This window comes from Biomphalaria glabrata, chromosome 16, assembly GCF_947242115.1.
Source record: "Biomphalaria glabrata chromosome 16, xgBioGlab47.1, whole genome shotgun sequence".
Taxonomy (NCBI): Eukaryota; Metazoa; Mollusca; class Gastropoda; family Planorbidae; genus Biomphalaria; species Biomphalaria glabrata.
In genome coordinates this window covers 14,896,488-14,920,736 of record NC_074726.1, presented here as the reverse complement: position 1 = coordinate 14,920,736, position 24,249 = coordinate 14,896,488, and the positions used below count along the sequence as shown (strand labels likewise).

At 36.3% G+C, this 24,249-nt stretch overlaps 1 protein-coding gene across 28 annotated transcripts in view; it reads left to right on the top strand.

The window, feature by feature from the left end:
• The window catches only part of LOC106078342 (titin-like), a 533,611-nt gene that overhangs the window by 432,061 nt on the left and 77,301 nt on the right, over nucleotides 1-24,249 (top strand). The gene's annotated exons all lie outside the window — the stretch shown is intronic.

Below are 24,249 nucleotides of genomic sequence, written 5' to 3'. Positions count from 1 at the left end.
ACTCAATGGTCACTTCAAGGGAGTGGTGTGATGCACACTTTCAAGGCTCCCCGAACAAAGTTTATACGAATTGTAGTTGTACCATTTAGTCTGGATCAGTCAAGTAATTAAGTTTGTAATAGATCTAGACCAAAAATAATAAATCTGTGTAATTAATACTATTTTTACCTTTTTTTAGCGCTATTTCATGCTTTTAGTTTTCTTTATACACTCTCATCATCTCACTTCTCAGGAAAAGATGGGGGGGGGGGAAGAAAGGGATTTGTGGGTGAATTTTACCGAAATAGTTTTATCTATACCGGTACAAGAAAAAAAGGGGGGGGGGGGCGGATTACTTGAATCCGAACTCAAGACGACATTCTAACCACTCTGCTAGTGAGGTGTGTATGAAAATAGAAGATTGTATTGTTATGTATTGTTTGTTTCAAACTTTAAAGCGGTGACCCATAAAAGGGACTAGTTTCTTCCCCTTATTCTAGATACCTGTAGCAAACAAAATAATTAATTACCAATCGTTAATTAACTAATTGTTTAGGTTTTTTTTTATTGATTTTTGTGTTGTCAGGTAAAAGAAATAATTGTGTCAAAATTTCAGCTTTATCCAAGATTAGGTGTGGGAGAAATAACGTATAAAACTTTTTACCAGACTTTTTGTAAAAAAAAGAAAATGAAAAAAAAAAAATAGAGAGTGCTGCATTCGTCCGTCCTCTCTATTACCTAGGCGTTCTTCCATCCATCCCAGTGGTTCTACAGCCCATCGTCTGCTATCTATTCAGATCTGTCCAGAGATTTTGTATATCCTAGCTCTAACTCAGAAAGTAAATCCTATGTACCGGTATCTACAATTCTACATCCCAGAGACATCTGAATCCTGATTTGCATTGGTCCCACATACATATCATGATGTTAGGTTAGTTTGATCTTTATTGGTCTCACAAAACCACCGGCCTTATGATAGCTTTGTAAGACTTTAGTCGTAAGTGGAGTTCGCTTTTGTCAATCTTAGTGATTGCTATTTACGGCGTCCACTGAAACTCTAGATGATTTTCAAATAAAAATAATTTCACTAAATGTGTTGGCTGTAGTTAGTGTTGAAGTTCAATAAGAGAAAGAGAAAGACTTGCAATGGGAAGAATAGTCACAACTGTCGTCACCTTATAAATTGCTCATTAACTTCAAGACAGTCATGTGCATTTCACTTCTCTATACGAGATTTTTAGAAATAGAGCCATCAATTCAGTATGTGGAATGATCGATACACTTCTATTTTACAGGCATTACTTTTTGTGCTCTTTTCAGTAAGTCATTTGTATTACCGGGTACTTTGTTGTCAATAGTGATCATCCATCATTGTGGCCTTGACCTTGTTAATGGAGTAAAGTCTCTCCTTACCTTCTTCTCATTGTTGTGTTTTGTTTTTTCATAAATTTCATTATTTCTCTTCCGCATTTCTATATATCGCTTTCTCTTCATGTTCTTTCTTTAGTGTAGTTTATTGCTTAGAGATTATAAACAGTATATCATACACGAAGATGTAAACTTAGAGCAGATCTCAGTCATCAGCTTCAGTTTGGGGATTCCCCTGTGATTTAGCGTATCTCTCTCAATGTCTTCTTCCTGTACGGAGATATGCCAGAAGGATTCGAACTGCAGTAGTCTATATCCTCGTGAAGGAGGGGGCGTTATGGTTTTGTTTTAATTACTTTTGTAGAGCGCAACTTTTCTTCACGCTAATAGGCAATAGCATGCTCGGTGCGCTGTGATCCAATCTCTAGTGTCCGAGAGAAATAGAGAAAAGAAAATCACAACCGATTTGATGTGTCAAATCCATTGAGGGGGGGGGGGGTCAAGGTTAACATACAGGGTTTCGAGCCACACTGACACTGGCCCTTAAACAATAATAGTGTAACAATTTTTGAAGTAACGTCTGTATTATATAAGATATAGTCTAATTCTAACAATGAAACAATAACCTCTACAATTGGAACAAACCAACATTTAACAATTTTCACAACAACAGTACAGTACAGTCAATAACATGACCTCCTCTTGCAAGGTACAGGGCTACTTCCTTCTATACACTCATTTCACACTGGTCATTCTCGCTAATCAAAACATTGAGGAGGCATTCACAATAGAGGTCAGTTGGAGTCATTCAGTCATAATAAAGATGCTAAAATAATAAGTATGTGATACTGACAACCCCCTTTCAAATGGTTTTGAGTTTAACCCCACAACCCCTCCAATGGGTTTTGAGGTTTAAAGCCCTCTCTTCAGTATAAATTTAAAACTTAATCAAATCAAAGTCACCAAATTCTATAAGCATAACCAAAGTGTGTGTGAGATGTGTGTGAATTTCACACACCCATCCTCTAGAAGGTTTTGAGTTTAAAACTTGTCTGCAAGAGTGTTTTGAGGTTAAGAAACCCCTCTTCAACTAAGCAGACTACAGTTACCAAATTCCATGAGCGTAGGCAAGAGGTGTTTTGAGGTTAAACAACCCATTTCAACAAAAGGAAAATTCAAAAGCTACAATTACTAATTCCATGAGCGCTACCAAAAGGCAAGGATAATCTAAAGCAAAACTATAGTTACCAATGTTTACCAGTCTCTGGGCTCCATTAATAAAGTGCAGTGAATCGCAGATTAGGTTTTTGATCTACAATAAAGGGTCAGTATATAAATAAATAAATAAATGAATAAATAAATATGCGGGGGGGGGGCGGGAAGAAAACAAAAGTAGAAAGAACTGAATTCAAGCTTCCTCAAGCCAACACGCTAAACACTGTGCCAGCGTGTCGCTTATGAAAATAGAAGATTTTATAGTTATCTATTGTTAGCTTCACACTTTGAAGCGGCGACCTACATGGTATAAAGCGGCTGATTCAACTTATACCACCACATCAGTCAAATACAATTTCTTTCCCTTGTTCATTACCAAACAAAGTAATTTATTACCAACAGTTAATTAACTAATTGGTTATTTTTTTTTTTAATTCATGTTTTGTCAGGTAAAAGAAATAATTGTGCACATTTCATCTAGATCGGATGTGGGAGAAATAACTTGTACAAACGTTTACCAGACAGACAGGTAGACAGACTAACATAACAAAAGACTTGGGAAAAAACAACAAAAGTACAGTGAAGAAGTGGAGGGTGGGAGTGAGGGAGTGGCTACCACGTGGGATGATGTCAGCACTGTTTCTGCATACCACGCACCTGGTCGAGCGTGACGGTTAGTCAACTGTTTTGTATCTCAAGATCTCAAGAACTGTAAATATCGTGACCTATTTACATGCGATTATTTGACTAGTACGTACTACAGCCCTACTGGTATACATTAAAAGTTCATTCTGCTGGATACAATTATAACAATGTTATCTCATTGGTCAAACTAGAAAAACATACATAATTAATTACCAATCGTTAATTAACTAGGTATATATAATTGTTTTTTTTTTTTATATTGATTCTTGTGTTGTCAGGTAAAAGAAATACTTGTGCCTAGTTTCAACTTGATCCGAGATTGGGTGGGGGAAAAATAACGTGTACAAATTTTTTACCAGACAGAGTGAGTTGATATAAGCTTTGTCAAAACATTCAAATAAATATAATGTAGACCAGAAGCACAGGTACGTGACGTTTTGGCGCCGCCGTTTTGGCGACGGGACGTTTTGGCGCGAGCCGTTTTGGCGACGGGACGTTTTGGCGCGAGATATCATTTGACGATAATTTAATAAGCACGTAACTTTTATAATAATGTTTATTTCACTCTACCATAATATTGTATGTATAGTATAAATTCTCACACCGTTCAGCGAATTTTATATTTTTTAATTATAAAGGTTTTGCTTATTTCATGAATATAGGCCTATAATAAGTCAGATTCCTGAATGGTAATGACATGCTATATGTGAGTTCTGCTAATCGCACTGGATGACATTTTTGGATTTCTTTCCAAAAGATTTTGTTTTTTATTTGACATCGGTGCAATATACGAATTAGCTAAGTGTCACACTTTAATATAACAAAAACCATGTTAACATCTAAAGCTTTATTACGCTGAATGACGACAATCACTCCACACATAGTAAAGATCAAGACACGGAATGTGGTAAGTACAAACTCTAACGTGAATCCACAAATGTAAACAAACACAATGGGCGACAATAGATAGAAACAAATTCACGACACTAAGATACTTTGAAAAGATATATTTTGAGAAATTGGGAAGGGGTGATTTGGGTGACACATCTCGCATTGACGCAGGTAGAGTTAAACAAATGAAGACAAGACCAGCACCGAACACTGGTCGTTGGCGTCATGCGTCTGGCGATCATCTCCTTGGGAATGGTCATTACATGTGACACCTATCCCGCCCTCTCTCTTCTGCTCAAATTTCACTCCTTGTATATACTCTTTCCTCCACCCCTCCCCTCTCTCACGCGTAAGACGATAATCTGTTTCTAGCAGTCCACTTGACATCCCTAGGTGCGAATTTATAATCCTTAATCTTTAATTCCGAGAGCGGCCCAAAGTCTACCCCTTTCTTTGAATCTCTTCGCCCCTACGTCTTTATAAGCTCGCGTAGTTTGGACCATTCACTAATCATTTTATCCAGTACGCAGACAGACAAGAAAAACTTTCGCCATTTTATTCTATTATATTTCTAACTAAAAACCTCTAATATCTTAAAAAACTTTTTGAAAATAAAAGTGTGCCTCTTAACAAACACACATACATACAAGCCAAAATGTTTATTAAAGAAAATGATGTGAAAAACAAACACACATTTACATTTAGTACGTGAAAACACGTAACACAAACACTCATGCAAAACATAGATATGAATAATTCTTTTAAAAGAATTAATACAATAAACGTACATAATGTATATCGCGCCAAAACGTCCCGTCGCCAAAACGGCTGGCGCCAAAACGACCTTCGCGCCAAAACGGCGGCGCCAAAACGTCCTGCTTCGCAGAAGCACATATACAAATAAAAGCAAATAACCAAGTGGTTTCCAACTGATTTTTTTTTTTTTTATCACTAAATCTGTAGTGAATGTATCACTTCAGTCAAATGAGGGACTACAACAAAATATGAATCAGATAACAACTGGGCTAGCCACTACTTCCGCTGTCAATTTATGCAAAGATGTGCTGTTATGTTCTGATATGTAGAAGGTTGCTGTAGTTTTGTAACATCTGCGTTGACCAGATTATCGAATGTCTGGGGCTGTGAGTAGAAGGTTGCTGTAGTTTTGTAACATTTGCGTTGACCAGGTTATCGAATGTCTGGGGCTGTGAGTAGAAGGTTGCTGTAGTTTTGTAATATCTGCGTTGACCAGGTTATCGAATGTCTGGGGCTGTGAGTAGAAGGTTGCTGTAGTTTTGTAACATCTGCGTTGACCAGATTATCGAATGTCTGGGGCTGTGAGTAGAAGGTTGCTGTAGTTTTGTAACATTTGCGTTGACCAGGTTATCGAATGTCTGGGGCTGTGAGTAGAAGGTTGCTGTAGTTTTGTAATATCTGCGTTGACCAGGTTATCGAATGTCTGGGGCTGTGAGTAGAAGGTTGCTGTAGTTTTGTAATATCTGCGTTGACCAGGTTATCGAATGTCTGGGGCTGTGAGTAGAAGGTTGCTGTAGTTTTGTAACATTTGCGTTGACCAGGTTATCGAATGTCTGGGGCTGTGAGTAGAAGGTTGCTGTAGTTTTGTAATATCTGCGTTGACCAGGTTATCGAATGTCTGAGTTTGTGAGACGTCCTTAAAAAGAAGACACCATTGAAAATGTGTATTCTGCCAAATGGCAGAGAGACAGATTTAAGCACATCTAATTGCCTGGCAAATTAAAAACTGCTGCATCTTCGTCAACGTTCTAGCTGACAAGAAACAAAAGAATATACATGCACTGGTTGCTCTCTCATTATTTTATCTTATAAAATACAGACATTACTTGATTACGTCCTACACGTCATGCATCTAGTCATGCAAGTAGCGGATATGCATACCGTAAACTGTATGGAAACAGTGAACTGCTTTTAAAATAATGTATACAAAAAAAAAAAGACTTACGACATTGTCCAAAGTGATTGGATTGATGTGTTAGATAAGTAAAGTGGGTCCATTGTTTCTTTGTTGATAAAATGCTTTACATGTTTCGATGTTCTTGTAACATTATCAGTAATAAAAGGGAGACTATTAAAGAAAATACAGCCTTTACGAGTTTGCCAAGGTTATCATTCTTTTTTTCTAAAACCCCCATTTTACTCTTTGTTGGAAAATGTTGGATAATATTGGATGACGTTGGAGAATGTTGGGCAATGGTGGATGATGTTGGATAATGTTGGATGATGTTGGACGATGCTGGATGATTTTTTATCTTCCTGCCTGTTTCTGTTGTATTTTGAAATAGAGTGATATATTTTGGCCTCCTTCAGGCGAGTAACGAGTAGGGTAAATAGTAAAAAACTCAATGGACAAGAAGGATTGTGAGAGGCCTTTTGACCGACAGAAACCTATAGAAGCAGCTTTATCGATAACCCCAGACTCAGATGAAATACAAACAAGTCACGATAGTATCCTCCTCCAATAGAGGCTATCTTATTGGAGCGGTCACTAGTGGAGATTTTCACCAGAAACTTAACAATGTCAAGGACGCTGATCAAACTTGACCTCTGCCAACTCAATATAGAGGAATTGAACTATTACACCATTTACATCACCACTCGTGGCAATTCATCTTCGTATCTAATCTCCTTGAGTACAGGGGTAGAGTTTTGTTTTTGGGTTTAAGTTTCAAGTCCTAGAATGAAAGTCTAATGCTTCTTTCATATTCAAATTATTTAGTGCTTCAAAAGGAAACAAAAAACAAGCTAAAACAATTTTGATTTTGCAGTTCTAAATCTGTGCACCAACATTTAGAAATAGCTTTAAACAATCAAACAAAGCTTATCAACTCGTTCCTTAGTTTATACACCGGATACACCAGAATGGTTGCTATTTATAGTTTTTGCGCCATGTATGAAAATCTCTAGACAATAAACACTCAATAATTAATGGACAAACACATTTTACTTACGGTAAGGGGACTAAACAGTATCATCATAAAACAAAAACTCGTCTGTCTAGTTGTCAACCATAGAATTAAAAAAGAAAAGGAATAATATAAAGCAATTTACAACATCCTAGTATCTACACAATTTAATCTTTTATTACATCAAATTAAAGAGAATTCATAATCCATTCAGACAATATAAACAAAAGTGTCTCACACTATTAGACCATTTATCTCATAATACTTCATCCCGCTTTTTAAATAAACCAATTCTCACTTTGTATTTGGTGTCATTGTAAACAGCACATATGTTTACAAAGCTTCTATCAACTCTGTCTGGTCAACATTTGGAACTTCTTATTGCTCCCACACTCATTTGTGGATCAAGTCGAAACGTTGCACATTTATTTCTTGACGAAAGACAAACATGAATGAATAATAAAACAAACAATTAGTCAATTAACTACTGGTAATTAATTATTTTGTTTCATACTGATACCAACAAGGGAAATTGAATCTTCAGTATTCAGAGATATGTCTAAATATGCGTGGTTTTCTCCCTTTGGATAATTGTACACGTTATTTCTCCGACGCCCATTCTCGGCTCAAGTTAAAACTTTAAACAATTATTTAATTTCCCTAACAAAATATGAATCAATGTAAAAGAAATTAGTCAATTCATCATTTTGTTAGATATTGAAAAAGGGAAATAACGTCTACATTTTTGAGCGATATGGTTGTAAATAAAGAGCTATTCCCCTTAGATAATTAAAAAAAAAATTATTTTTTTTGTGCTTTGTTTCTCATTCAGGTGTTACACACCATAAGAGTATTGTTTTGTCTGTCCAGTCTCACAAGAGTCGCTAAACTTACTTCTGTCTTAGCCTAGACTTTTTCCTCAACAGAGTCTTTACGACCTTTGACCTAACTACTCTCATTGGCCAAGAATAAGAAACTCAAGATTTCTCTTGTCTGCAGAGCCCCAACTAATTGGATGGTAATTTAATTATACCCAGGATCTAAGCCTCAATAGTTTCCCCCTGTTGGGAGCAAGTCCAGGGGTTGAACACCCTGTGAAGTCCTCCATATTTTGATTTTTTAACGTCAAAAACTACAGGAGCGACGCGGTAGATGTGGTAACAAACCCTTAACATTTAAAACATTTATTTTGAAAATTTTCGATTTTCTGGTTTGTTAAGTCCAATATCAAGGGAAATAATTCATTATGTTCATCTTAGAAATCTTTTTAAGTATAACGCCCTTGTGTAGAAAGAAAATTCATACCAGGACATAAAAAAAAAAAAAATGGTTGCTTTTATTTCTCCGAGTGTATAGAGAATTTGAGAATGGTCTCTATTTAGATAACTTATAGTCTTTCTGCTTAGTTATTTGTTGCAGTATATTAAGTCAAATTTGAGGGTGGTCCATTTCCTCAAGAAATGGAATTTCCCATTGATCGGGACTAACCCACTTTATGAAACATGAAACTACATACTTCCTTGAGATACGAATACGGTGATACGAAACCTGTGAGCTAACCAGAAACACTGCATTCCGAGGCATTTTTTTGTTTCATTATAGGCGCCATGGTTACACCACATACCGGTAGTTCCTTGAAGAGCACACAGTTCCGCATTGATCATTTTTTTTTTTACAATTTGGAAAAAAACAAAACACAATCGGAAGCTATTCAACTTGATTTAATTTGGACTCCTATATGTCAAGGAGGCGCGGTGGCTGAGCGGTAAAGCGCTTGGCTTGGGGCCCGGGTTCGAATCCCGGTGAAGACTGGGAGTTTTAATTTCGGGATCTTCGGGTGCCTCTGAGTCTATTGGGTACTTGATGTTAGTTAGGGAAAAGTAAAGGCGGATGGTCGTTGTGCTGGCCACATTAACCGTGAGCCACAGAACACTTTGCATCATCTGCCCCATAGACCACAAGGTCTGAAATGGGAACTTTACTTTATATTTCTGTCAGCTTTAACAATGCCTCATTTTGAAAAAGGTGGTGGGGGTGGGGGCCGAGTTGTGAAGGCCCAAAGCAGTAGAAGCCCCATACCCTCATCTAGTTTCAATATAAAGCACAATACTAAAAATAAACCTCAAAGCATGTCAGATTCAAAGAAGAAGAAATAGATTACTTGTAAATTTAATACCATTTCCATTAATCTCTTCTATTTTACACAATGTTTTTAATGTGCAAGTCACTGAAGCCCTGGAAGCCCTCGTAAATCCGGCACTAGGAGGGAGCAAAGCTTTAAAACTACACACATTGAGAGAGAACAAGATACACCAGTAACAGCACTGAACTGCTCACTACATGGTTGGTGTGTGAATGTCAGTTGAATTCTGAGGGAAGTGCACGAGACTTTGAGGGAATAGTGTGGCCGAGAGATAAGATGTGCATGAGAAGTTCAAGCTTGATTCCCGATTCAAGTTTGATTCCCGATCATGAAAATGTAGTTTTCATTTTCATTCTTTCTCTTTCTTTTTTTCTCGCATTCTCGTTCTGTCTCTCTCTTTTTCTTTCTTTGTCTCTGTCTCTCTCTTCATCTTTCTCTCTCTCCCTCTCTTTTTCTTTCTTTCCCTGTCTCTCTGTTCATCTTTCTTTCTCTCTCTTTTTTTTCTTTCTTTCTCTGTCTCTCTCTTCATCTTTCTCTATCTCTTTTTCTTTCTTTCTCTCTGTCTCTCTCTTCATCTTTCTTTCTCTCTCTTTTTTTCTTTCTTTCTCTGTCTCTCTCTTCATCTCTCTCTATCTCTTTTTCTTTCTTTCTCTCTGTCTCTCTCTTCATCTTTCTCTCTCTCTCTTTCTCTCTGTCTCTCTCTTCATCTTTCTCTCTCTCTCTCTCTTTTCTTTTTTTCTCTCTGTCTCTCTCTTTATCTTTCTCTTTCTCTTTTTTAAGCTCTCTAGAAAGATAAAACTTTCCTATGTCTGTATTTAGTTGGTTAATCTTAAAGGCTAAGCTTATACTTGCAACATGGCCAGTCATAGGCATAGGCCATTTAGGCAATAGCACAGGACACAAATATTTTTTTCAGAGAAAACAATAATCGCGAAACACGGATCAAATCTCAAGCATAGCAGAGCTTTATGATGCTTTGTCTACTAGCCTAGCTCTAAGTCACATAGCAGAGCTCTATGATGTTTTGTCTACTAGCCTAGCTCTAAGTCACATAGCAGAGCTCTATGATGTTTTGTCTACTAGCCTAGCTCTAAGTCACATAGCAGAGCTCTATGATGTTTTGTCTACTAGCCTAGCTCTAAGTCACATAGCAGAGCTTTATGATGCTTTGTCTACTAGCCTAGCTCTAAGTCACATAGCAGAGCTCTATGATGTTTTGTCTACTAGCCTAGCTCTAAGTCACATAGCAGAGCTCTATGATGCTTTGTCTACTAGCCTAGCTCTAAGTCACATAGCAGAGCTCTATGATGTTTTGTCTACTAGCCTAGCTCTAAGTCACATAGCAGAGCTCTATGATGCTTTGTCTACTAGCCTAGCTCTAAGTCACATAGCAGAGCTCTATGATGCTTTGTCTACTAGCCTAGCTCTAAGTCACATAGCAGAGCTCTATGATGTTTTGTCTACTAGCCTAGCTCTAAGTCACATAGCAGAGCTCTATGATGTTTTGTCTTCTAGCCTAGCTCTAAGTCACATAGCAGAGCTCTATGATGTTTTGTCTACTAGCCTAGCTCTAAGTCACATAGCAGAGCTTTATGATGCTTTGTCTACTAGCCTAGCTCTAAGTCACATAGCAGAGCTCTATGATGTTTTGTCTACTAGCCTAGCTCTAAGTCACATAGCAGAGCTCTATGATGTTTTGTCTTCTAGCCTAGCTCTAAGTCACATAGCAGAGCTCTATGATGTTTTGTCTACTAGCCTAGCTCTAAGTCACATAGCAGAGCTTTATGATGCTTTGTCTACTAGCCTAGCTCTAAGTCACATAGCAGAGCTCTATGATGTTTTGTCTACTAGCCTAGCTCTAAGTCACATAGCAGAGCTCTATGATGCTTTGTCTACTAGCCTAGCTCTAAGTCACATAGCAGAGCTCTATGATGTTTTGTCTACTAGCCTAGCTCTAAGTCACATAGCAGAGCTTTATGATGCTTTGTCTACTAGCCTAGCTCTAAGTCACATAGCAGAGCTCTATGATGTTTTGTCTACTAGCCTAGCTCTAAGTCACATAGCAGAGCTCTATGATGCTTTGTCTACTAGCCTAGCTCTAAGTCACATAGCAGAGCTCTATGATGTTTTGTCTACTAGCCTAGCTCTAAGTCACATAGCAAAGCTCTATGATGTTTTGTCTAATAGCCTAGCTCTAAGTCAAGACTGTAGTTCAAGGTCTTTCACTAAAGCCTACATCTACTTGTTAGAAGACCTTTGTTTAGATCTACTTGTTAGACTACCTATGTTAGAAGACCTTTGTTTAGATCTACTTGTTAGACTACCTATGTTAGAAGACCTTTGTTTAGATCTACTTGTTAGACGACAGATGTTAGAAGACCTTTGTTTAGATCTACTTGTTAGACTACATATGTTAGAAGACCATTGTTTATATCTACTTGTTAGACTATATATGTTAGAAGACCTTTGTTTAGATCTACTTGTTAGACTTCAGATGTTAGAAGACCTTTGTTTAGATCTACTTGTTAGACGACAGATGTTAGAAGACCTTTGTTTAGATCTACTTGTTAGACTACCTATGTTAGAAGACCTTTGTTTAGATCTACTTGTTAGACTACATATGTTAGAAGACCATTGTTTAGATCTACTTGTTAGACTACATATGTTAGAAGACCTTTGTTTAGATCTACTTGTTAGACTACATATGTTAGAAGACCATTGTTTAGATCTACTTGTTAGACTACATATGTTAGAAGACCTTTGTTTAGATCTACTTGTTAGACTACAGATGTTAGAAGACCATTGTTTAGATCTACTTGTTAGACTACATATGTTAGAAGACCTTTGTTTAGATCTACTTGTTAGACTACATATGTTAGAAGACCTTTGTTTAGATCTACTTGTTAGACTACATATGTTAGAAGACCTTTGTTTAGATCTACTTGTTAGACTATATATGTTAGAAGACCTTTGTTTAGATCTACTTGTTAGACTTCAGATGTTAGAAGACCTTTGTTTAGATCTACTTGTTAGACGACAGATGTTAGAAGACCTTTGTTTAGATCTACTTGTTAGACTACCTATGTTAGAAGACCTTTGTTTAGATCTACTTGTTAGACTACATATGTTAGAAGACCATTGTTTAGATCTACTTGTTAGACTACATATGTTAGAAGACCTTTGTTTAGATCTACTTGTTAGACTACATATGTTAGAAGACCATTGTTTAGATCTACTTGTTAGACTACATATGTTAGAAGACCTTTGTTTAGATCTACTTGTTAGACTACAGATGTTAGAAGACCATTGTTTAGATCTACTTGTTAGACTACATATGTTAGAAGACCTTTGTTTAGATCTACTTGTTAGACTACATATGTTAGAAGACCTTTGTTTAGATCTACTTGTTAGACTACATATGTTAGAAGACCTTTGTTTAGATCTACTTGTTAGACTACAGATGTTAGAAGACCTTTGTTTAGATCTACTTGTTAGACTACATATGTTAGAAGACCTTTGTTTAGATCTACTTGTTAGACTACAGATGTTAGAAGACCTTTGTTTAGATCTTCTTGTTAGACTACAGATGTTAGAAGACCATTGTTTAGATCTACTTGTTAGACTACAGATGTTAGAAGACCGATGTTTCTTCCATTTTTGTGAAATGTCAAAACGTTATTTCTAGTCTAGAGATCATAAATCGTCCATGAAGAACATTAATGCTATCGACGCTATATAAATTTCACTTGTTGGATTTAGATCTAGAAACAGGAATGTTAGTGATTTTTAGTTGTTTTTCTTAAATTTCATTTGGGGCCACCCTATTCACTTCGCCTATGGCCCCCAATTACCTATAGCCGGCCCTGCTAGCAAAAGCAGTTAGCCTTTGTGTTGGTTAAACCGGGCCATAACGTCTCAGAAAGTCAAAAAGCTATAAACTACTGTCAAATTAACGTTAAACCCCATAAAACAAATGCTTTATTACTATGAATATTTAAATACGGATTACTAATTTATATTTTCAAATCATCGGCCTCTGCCAACATAAATGTTACCTAATAGAATTAGTTAATTACCTTTGCTAGTAATTCATTTATAGTACTGAAAGATATGGTATTAATGTCTGAAGATTGCAAGTGGCTAGAAAGTCACAGCTTTTACTTACATGTTTTGGTGACCGGCAATAAATAACTTACTTAAGCACTTTTTGGTAAAGATATAAAGGGCTTTGTTAATATCTTTTATAAATAGCTGACTTCCAATTCAGGGTCTATTTGTCTGGGCTCATTATTATCCGTTTTGCAGCAGCACCAAAGTTTTCTCTTCGGCGAGAGGATTGGAAATATTTTTTCATTGTTTTTGGTCAGCGCAACTTTCAAGTTACTAGCACGCTCAGTACGCTTTTGGGAACCAGTTGGGGTGGGAGGGGGTTTTATTGGGGAGGGTTTCCATGCTGCCTTTTCAAAAACAATTAAGAAAGAGAAAAAAAGGCAAAATTTGAATTCGAGGTCTCGAACCTCCATAATGGAAGTCCGACTGTTAGCCACTGAGCTATTCAAATACTTATAACAATAAAAGTGTACAATTTTAAGCAAACTTCATAATTCAGTACTCAAGTGTTATCTCCCCTTAGCTTAGAGCATTTTCTATATTAAACAAAATCATTAATCATTAATTACGATTAATTGATTCTTTGGTTATTATTATTGCTTCTTTCTTTTCGTGTGTTCTCATCGACAATGAATAATTGTGCAAAATGTCAACTTGTACCAAGAATGGGAAGTGGGAGAAATAACGTGTCAAGTATTCCACCCAGACAGAGTCAGTTAAGATCTGACATACAGATCCACTAAATGGGTTTCCTATGCAGTATTACTTATAGGCGTGTTTATTTCTGTCAAAGCATGGTGACTCAACGGTATGTAAACACGAGAGAGAGAGAGAGAGAGACGTCAGTACACACTCTGAGTGATGCATATTTGTTGAACACAGTTGACATTTAGAAGTCAGCATTTTGGGAAAAAGGATAGGGCAATACGAAACGACAACATATGACATGTCACATGTCATAGGCAGCAAAATGAGTTTCAGACAAATACACTAAAGATTAATTGGAGGCAGGAGTTAAGCCCAAGGCTGGATTTTAGGGAAGGCAGGAGGGGCTTTTGCCCCAGGGTCTCCGTAAGCGAGCACTCCCCCCCCCCCCACACACAAAAGAGAATTTTTAACAATTCAGCGAACTGCTTTTCGTGGAAACAAAAGGTCGAAAGGTTTCATTGGTTAACGCGGTCATATAGTTTACATTCTATTGTGTCTGATATTGACAAATAAATACATTGAAATGATTTTATTTTTTTGGTAATATTTTTTTTTTCGGGAAATAATATTAGGGGCCGCAGCTGCTACTTTGTCCCAGAGGGCCTCCAGCTACCTAAATCCGACCCTGGTTAAGCCCGTTCTTTATACTTCCTAGTGGCATAAAAACAGGTGCTAAGTCAGTAGCGTAGCAAGCTACCCGTGGGCCCGGGTCCAAGAATATGTTGATAGGCCCCTCCTCCCCTCCCCCGTATATATATAAATATAAATATACACAAATATTTTGTGTGACAAAGAAATCTAGTAGTTTGTATGTATCGGTACATTTACTAAAAGACATTCCAATGTTCACGAACACAGTTGACAGAATCATTTAAAACCATGTTTAAGTACTGTTTAGCAGAGTGAACATAATGCACAAGTGGCTGCTTTTGTTGAAACAATACCTTAAGGCTACTGTACTGTCCGCTCATATTGATAAAACATCATAGCCTTCTCATTGTAAGTAATTTAAAGAAAGATGGTGATATTTTATTACTTAAGAGTATATGTTCAGTCAATCCTGCAGACTTCTGGTTCTCACAAATATGAAAACCTACAAATGACAAATTTCTTTGGCAAGTTCGTCATCGGAGTTCACAAAACATTTTCAGAAAAAAAAATTGTGAACATTTTTAGCGGCCCCTGAAAGGGGAAAAGACGCTATTAGTTTTGTGTGGCCTGTATGTCCGTCTGTCTGTCCGTCCGTCCGTCCCGTTTAGATATCAGAAACCAGAAGAGAACATGAAAATCGGACATCATGATATTTTAGATCATTCAAAGTTCTGATGCAACGGCTAATTTTTTCTTTTCCGAAAGTGAACCATCTAATTTTGAAAATTATATATGCAAACAGATTTTTCAAAAAAATTTCAATGAAAAACTTCAGGGGAAGTAAGTCTTATTAAAAAGTTCACAAGCTTCTTCATTAATAAATCAAGCTTCATTCATAGATTCGCGCATTGGTAAAAAAAATTAATCTAAGGTCACAATTGAAAAAGTATCAATGGATCATTAAAAATAGATTTTCCATTTATTAACTAGCTCAAGGAATAGTGTTCTGTTGTCACAGATTAATAATAAATTACTGTAGACGTTTCTAATTAATAATGATAATAACGAGACTGTCTTTATCAAGGTAGACATATGTAACTAACTTTTATTTCCGTCCGATTCTATTCTTTGCTTTCGCATAAAACATAAACAACAAACAATGACGTAATATCTTCTAATATTAGCACATCATTCCTTTTGAAGCTATTATCACATCCTTCCTTTTCAAGTTCTTAATACTTATATTTACAAGGAATTTTGACAACTCGACCACTTCTGGTTGTCTTGACCGGCACAGCAAGTTCTCTAGATGTTGGTTTATAATTGTCTGTTTCATTTGTTCTAACAATTTGCTGTTCATTGTCTTCGTCGGTGTCATAGTACCCAGAGATGCACTGTTTGCTTTTATTTGAAAAATAACGCCAAATTGTTTTAAACGACGTTCGTTGGTGAATTTGATGGGGGCCGCCTCTGAGTTTGTGTGATAAACAAACTCTCTTTGTAATCTTGTTTTAATTCGCTTTGAGTTCTGTCAACCATGATAGAGAAAAATGGCGCAGATTGGATCTCCTTTAGTATTTTTGCTAAAATTGCATTGCCTAACAGGTCTATTATCTCGTTTTGAATCTGTTGGTTGAGGTAAAGGGTTGTATTATTTGTATTAAGATAGCATGTACTGCTAAGACATTGTCGTTGTTACTTGTTTCACCTAAACTGTCCTAAACGATACGCTTCGCGATGACCACTAATTGAAAAGTTGTTGCATGCTAAAGTTAAAACAAACATTCACTGTGCGATGAATTACTTTCAGTCAGTAATTATCAACTTCTTCAATGTGCTCCTTGTTGACACCATCCACCGTTCTCAGTCGTTCATGTTGTCTGTAGGTTTGGCAAGCTTGTTGGTGAAGTGACGTCATTAGTAGGCCTATCACTTTTTTTTTTTTTTTGACGTTTCGGTTAGAAAACAAACAACATTGATGCTGTCTCCGGGTATCCAGACCATCCGAACGACTTTCATACCAGACGACAAAGCAGCCATTCAAGTGAAAGACACTAGTCCATGAAAAAAGTAATTATTTTATTTTAATATTTTTTTTTTCTTACAAATCTTTTCCCCAATTCAGTCACGATAAGTAGCACAAAAGTCAACATCATTAACGTTTCCCTAAGGAACAAACAGAATATTTTGTTTCGTTTGCCTTGTTTAATATAATATCTAATTTTAAGTCTAAATCTAGATTTCTGGAAATAGAAACATGAAACAAAAAAGATGCTTACTTACAAAAAAAAGGCATTTAAAAAGGTCATACTATCAACGGTTGAATTAACATATCGGAAAAAAACAAACAAAAAAAAAAAGAAAGACTGGGAGTATGTGACCCAAACGTCACCACCAAAGCACCATCACAACATTATAATCAACCTGATGAAAGCAGTTCCTTACAATGACTCTAGGTGAAAACATGGGTTAATGTTTTAAAGTTAATATAAAGTTTTATATGACCCGTTTAGATATTTTAAGGACAACTTTTCAATGATTTTACCATTATTTACAAAATTGGGTTGGGTTGGCCACAATTGGTCATTAGTTATGGGATCAGGCGATATGAAACCCCCTAATACTAACATAGTAAATCATTATGACTCTAGTCTTACTCTGTCTCTGTTACAGAAGTTGCCATACATGAATTAGTTATTTGTCGATTTATATATAAACGGGCAGTATTTAAAAAAAAATAAATTGCATAATTTTATTTTTGTCAATGTTTCTTTTTATTTGATTAATTTCTTTGTGGTGCCACCAAACTCACTATGTCTAGGGCGTCCAATTATTCAAGGCCGGCCTTGATGGGGGCGTCGACAGGCCTTGCACCCTTAATACGACACTGGCTTGTATATTGGGCAACAGAAGGTCCACTTTGGTGGATTGTTTACCAGATAAGATCGACTAAAGGGAATTAACCGGCAAGGTATTAAGTGGTGGCGGTGGGGGGTGGAGGGTGGGGGTGGAAGAGGGCGGGGAACTGAGGATTACTCGAGGGTAAAATTGCGTCGTAGCGAAACAAGCCAAAAGTTTGACATTCATTTGATCTCCTCACTCAGTGGGGACAAAAATAGCGGGTTTGAAAAAAAAAAGTTTGTGCTTCGTAGTGTGTGTGTGTGTGTGTGTGTGTGTGTCAACGTGTAGCACTATAGCAGAACGAAGAGCAGGGGAACAGGGGGCAGTAGGAACAGCATTGTGATCTGTCACCAATGGCAAATCTAAGCGCGCACCCCTCCCCCCTTTTTATAATTTTTCAACAAACAAAGCACATTTTCAGACAGACGAAACCCTTGGCGTGTTTAGAGGCTGTCAACTTTGGAAATTTAAAGCTAAACATGTGCTCGTTTTCTTTGGCATAGAATGCTTCGCTGTTGATATAATATACATTTACTAGGTAAATGGTATACATTTTTCTTCTTTTCTTTTTAATGGTTTTGTTTAAATCTTTTAAAAGTAGTAATATGTGGATTAAATAATTTACTAGCAATATCCTTTAAAACATTCTGATAAAAGTTGATTAAACATCACAATATTATTGTTATTACCTAGCTCTCCGAAAAATAATATTTTAAAGACTAAAAAGTTTTAATCTCTAGGACTAGAACTAGAGTTAGGATTAGGCCCTTATGTAAAACACACGAAAACTTAATGAGATGAACATTGTGTTGTCAACTTACTGCTCTAGGGAAATAAAAACCAAAAAATAAATTAAATAAAAATAAAAATAAAACAACTCATTGTGGATCAAGCAAATACTAAGCCAGCAAATACCAAGCCCCTTCCTGACAAAGAACTAAAAAGAATACAATAAACAACAAGAAGCCCCACAAAAATACCACTAAAAACACACACACATACAAACAGCAACCTATGTTGGAAAAAATACAAGTCTTGTTGCAGGTCGTTGACTTGTAGCACTAAAACTGCTGGTAGACAACTAAACCGCTGTATTATAGCTCAAGTTATAAAATGACTTGTAGCACTAAAACTGCTGGTAGACAACTAAACCGCTGTATTATAGCTCAAGTTATAAAAATTAAAATAAATTAAATAAACTTCTTTTGTGAACAAAACTAAATACAATTTTTATGACAATAGAAACAAATTCAGCTCGAGATGAAATGAAATAAATGTAATAGATCTTAGTAATAATATAAAATGGTATTTTAAACAAAATCTAACTCACTACAAAAACACGTCTGTACACTCTGGCATCGTTGACTCTTACAGCTCACGAAGTTACTCTTATCTTGCATCATTCAGACTGCGTCACCACCAACCAATCGCTAACTTCTCACCGTCACCATAGAAACACACACACACATACCATAACAACGAGGCTACTCTGTAATAATATATAAAACCTATGGTCATACATTAAGTCTAAGAAAATGGAAACAACAGGCATAGCGCCATTAAAAGATGAACATAACATAATACAAAATAATAATGAAACTAAAGCAAACATCCTAAACAATACTTTGCATCAGCATTCTCAGCCCCAGGAGACAATGACATATTACTTAATTTGAACCAAGTAGACAACATAGAAGATATAGTAGTACAAGAAAATGGAATTCAAAAACTATTAGCCAACACCAAACCAAATAAAGCTTCTGGACCTGATGGTATTCCAGCTAGATTACTCAAAGAACTAAGCAATGAGCTAGCCCCAGTGTTCAAAATACTCTTTCAGGCATCGCTTAACCAGGGCAGAGTACCAAAGGACTGGAAAGAAGCTAATGTCACCCCCCTATTTAAAAAAGGAGAAAAATCTACAGACCAGTATCACTTACCAGCATCACATGTAAAATCCTAGAACACATAATATGTAGCAACTTCATAAACCACTTAGACAAACATAATGTCTTCACCCCATACCAACATGGCTTTAGGAAATATAGATAATGTGAACCACAACTAAAAGGACTAATTGATAATTTTTCAAAAGGTTTAGATAATAGTGAACAAATAGATGCTATCTTACTAGATTTTTCTAAGGCTTTTGACAAAGTTCACCGCCATAGTTTGCTTAAAAAATTAAAATATTTCGGCATTAATGGCCCACTGCATCAGTGGATTAAAGATTTTCTGATAGGGAGAGAATAAACTGTAATAATAAATGGCTCTAAATCAACACCGATAACAGTAAACTCAGGTGTACCTCAAGGAACAGTCTTGGGTCCACTACTATTTTTAATTTACATAAATGATTTACCAAATTGCATCAATTCAGGAACAAAAGTCAGATTATTTGCAGATGATTGCATAATATTTAGAACAATAAAAACAACACAAGACACTGATATTTTACAAAGAGAATTAGATGAATTACAGAAATGGGAATCAAATAGGAGCATGTCTTTCCACCCAGAAACAAAAAAACTAAAAAAAAAATCAATTCCACTTATCTTATTCATGGCAAACCAGTAACACAGACTAAAAACGCAAAATACCTAGGTGTTATAATAAATGAAAAACTATCTTGGAATCCACATATTGATGAAACTATCAAAAAATTAAACAAAGCATTAGGGTTTATTAAAAGAAATTTCTATAAATCAAATAAGAACATAAAACAAAAATGTTATTTAACCTTGGTTAGGCCAATAATAGAATATGCATCTTCCGTTTGGGACCCCTCAACTCAAGAAAATATTAAGAAACTGGAACAGACACAAAATAGAGCAGTGAGATTCATAACAAACAAATATTCACATTTGACTAGAGTAACACCTTTAGTAAAATCACTAAATTTAGAAAGCCTTCAGGACAGAAGACTCAAAAGTAAAGTAGCAATTATACATAAAACACTGAACCATAATCTTCAAATACAAAAACAAAATTTAATAAAATACTCCGAAAGACACAAAGATAAAGGCACATTCCTCGCCCCATATGCTAGGACAAATTTGTACAAATACTCCTTCTTCCCTAGTGCCATTAGAGCATGGAATGGGTTGCCTGAGCTAGCCAGGAAAACCAGTGACTTGGCAGAATTTAAGTCATTGGTTAACATGCATGACTAAATGCATGACGCGTAGGACGTAATCATCTTCTTTTTTGAAGTAACGTCTGTATTATATAAGATAAGATAAGATAATATGGTTGCCTGATATTGTGGTATGCTCTCTGGACTCTGGTCTCGATAGTTACAGGCTCTAACCCTGCCTGCCGCTATCCCCCGTCGTCTTGCGGGAGTTTTTGTCTAGGATGTAATCATCTTCACTTCTGAAGGAACATCCAAACTTGTAGATCAAATCAAATTTAATAAAAAAAAATATAAATGCATTCTAATTTAAGCTTCTAATGTATGTCATGTATTTTGTGTGGACTAGTTATTTCTCCAATTTAAATATACACAGCTTGTTTCTTCTTTTTCTTTCTCTTAATAAATTATATTTCGTCCCATGATCTAGCGGAAAGATCCGTTTCAGAGTTGGCAGCCGTCTCGCCCTCACGTTGTATTTTCAATTCACTGCTGGTGGATGTTTCAGTAGTAAGACGAACCACTTGTCGCTCGAGTCTCTTACACACAAACATTAAGTTTGTTTTTCTTGTGTACATTTCTTTTTTTAAAAGGAGGAAATTAAAAAATAAACAACTTCTTATCAGTAGTGTGTCCAGAGTGTGCTTTTAAACTTTTTATCACAGGGCCAATAGAGATGTTAGTTTTAAATCGAGACTAGTGTAAATATTAAATTAATTTATCTTGAAATTAAGTATTTTGAATGTAAACAATTTGCAACATAACTTTTGATATTACTAACAATGTCATCAATTTTATATTCATTGGATTATTAAGCTCAAGATTTCTGGATTTAATTATTTCAAAGAAACAGTAAGTAGATCTAGATCTAGATCCAGCATAGATTTTTATATCTAGAATGTTTGTACCTTTGTTTTTCTTACTTTTTTTCTATAAATAGATATATCTTACAGGTCGAAGGGGTCAATGGGCTTTAGTGATTAATCATGCGTGACATTAATAAGAAGCTAGATCTAGAATCTAGACTATTGAGGGGCAATATATAGATTCAGTATGCTTATTTATATTTTTAGAAGACATATTCAATATATACTTAGCGTAGCGTAAGAATATTCTGGAGTCTAGTTATCATTGCAGATTACAAAACTGTCACAGAGGGTTTTGAAAAGACGATAGAAAAAGGAGCCCTAAAATTAAATTAACAATGGGACTATACATCACAGTATGATGATACAGCCAGGCGAACTATTTATAGTCAAGAAATGTAGATCAACTTTTAAATAAGTTATTTAGTCTGGGCCTCCTAATCAGAAATATAGAAATAGATTTACTCTGACCTAAACAATACACACCTTGGTCTGTATATATGAAAAAAAAAAAAGAAGAAATTGATTTGATCTTAGATCTAATATAACTTTAGAATTATCTCTCATAAGAAAACATATGTCTTGGAGGTTCACATTCATTCATTCATATTTCAAATTCTATTTTGCTTTTCTCTCTATATATACTTGTGGGGCTTAGACTGCCAAGCACCTGCTGTCATTTATTTTTATTCCCAGTTTTTAGTCGTGTGTTCTTCTGAGGGTTTGTGCAAGAGTGGTGTCACTAAAATGTTCCCTTCTAAGAGTCACTCATTTGTACCGTTCCCCGAACTCATACCGACACTAAAGTTAAACTAAACAAGTTCGATCTAGGTCATCAATCATCAACAATCACTTCCGCGTATTTCTTACCTTCCGTATACATTCTTGTCCCTCCCCCTCCCCAACTTTAGTGTTACTATATTTAGTCGTGACGTTACTACTGAACAGTGTTGTCTCACTCGATTCCTACACTGATACATTCCATTATTCAAGTTCAATTGTTTACAAGTTGGAGAAAGTGACTTCTTTAAATATGTTGTCGACTGATATATGTTAATAAGATGTTAATAAGATGGGTAGATCTCACATTACAGAGCCTGTCATATGTCTCTAGACAACGGCTACAGAAAGTTTCTTAAATTCTTTTGGTTAAACTATCCATCTCTCACACACACTGAGAGGGAGAGACAATATAGTTAGGCGCCTCCGCGCTGTCGAAGAATGGCGTTTCCTACGTGATGAAGGGCACAGTGGAATGTCGTTTAACTGACTATCAAGACTGTCAAGAGAACTAAACCCTGTCTCTCTCTAATGCCACCAAAAGTGTTCTGAGTTTACCTTCGTTACACGCCAAAATCTAGTCCTGTTTTTTATTTTTTGTCACGTCATAGTTGCGAAACCAAAACTTTACCCTTTGCATGAAACTTTGGCGCCAAATTCCTAATCGTGTCATTACAATATATATATATATGGCCAATAAACGAAGCACTTGTAATTTCTGTTGTTACGCTTAAGCTTGAGCCAAGACTACAGATTAGTACAGCTTATGATTCAAGCTTCACTGGTCTCCTTCAGCCGTGAAATGACTATGACTTATCTCTTGAAGCACTTTCTCAATGTGACTGTAGATCCCAATTCTGGATAGACAATCCCATACACACACAACGCAAGTGAAGGTGGCATTTTAGTTTGGTGGTAAAGGAACCAGACATTTTTGCTTTGGCTATCTTTTCATTTCTGTCACAGCTGAGCTCATTGTTGCTCTCCACGGCTTTCATTGGCACTTTCTCCAAATGGTATGCAAGCTAAAGTTAATACCACAAAGCAAAGCTTTCAGCCCCTAAAAGTGGTCATCATCGAACTAGCTAAATTCTACCTAGGGAAGGGTATTCAGTGAGCGCCACTGCCCCCCTTCCTCCACAATCATTAAAGCGATGCCTAAACGTTTTGTCGTATTTACTGCATTCAGGCTTTCTTGAATAATAATAATAAGGCTTGTCTTCGAGTCCGAAGATTAATGAGGAATGCATTTTTCCCGTGCAAGCATAACCATTGTCCGCCGGTGGTCGGATAAGATTTTCTTTTAGTATAAATCCATATAGTAGTCAATGTCAAATGTTTTCGCAGTACCCCTGTGATTCAGCACACACGTTTGAGAACCTCTGGTGTAAGCAAGTTCTCAGTAAACTCTTTAACTTCCCAGCAGCGAATCAAAAACAAAAGAAGCAGACACAACTCCGGACTCTATCACACTTGGTAGGATTAGTCACTGGCAATTATAACAAGCGCGACATTAATCAAGCAAACAGAAAAGTAGATTGGCTGCTTGCTGTAGTCGCTTGAGTCATGCGTGCTATATAGACTTTTGTTAGCCTGAAGTGCTAATTGACGCCTACATTAAAGAAGGTCGGAGTTAGGAATACCCACTAGTTTCGCGCGCGTACATTTCTTTCAGCCGTGTCTTACCAGCCGGAGCTGCTTCTTGTAGATCTACTGGGTAGTCTGGTGTACAATGCTTCTCACACGGTGTACTAAAGACTCGCTTGCTTAGGAGTAGAGTTGAACGTTTAGAGTTTAGACTGTATGCTGTAACGCCGTTGATGTTCTGTTGAGTTGAAATTGATACTGATAAGCAATGTTTTCATCAAACTGCTAGATCTATGTATGGTCAACGGTAGGTGAAATGTACTTGCATATCTTCGAATATAAATAGAACGAAAGCGAGAGGATATTTCAATGAATATTTCAATGAATATT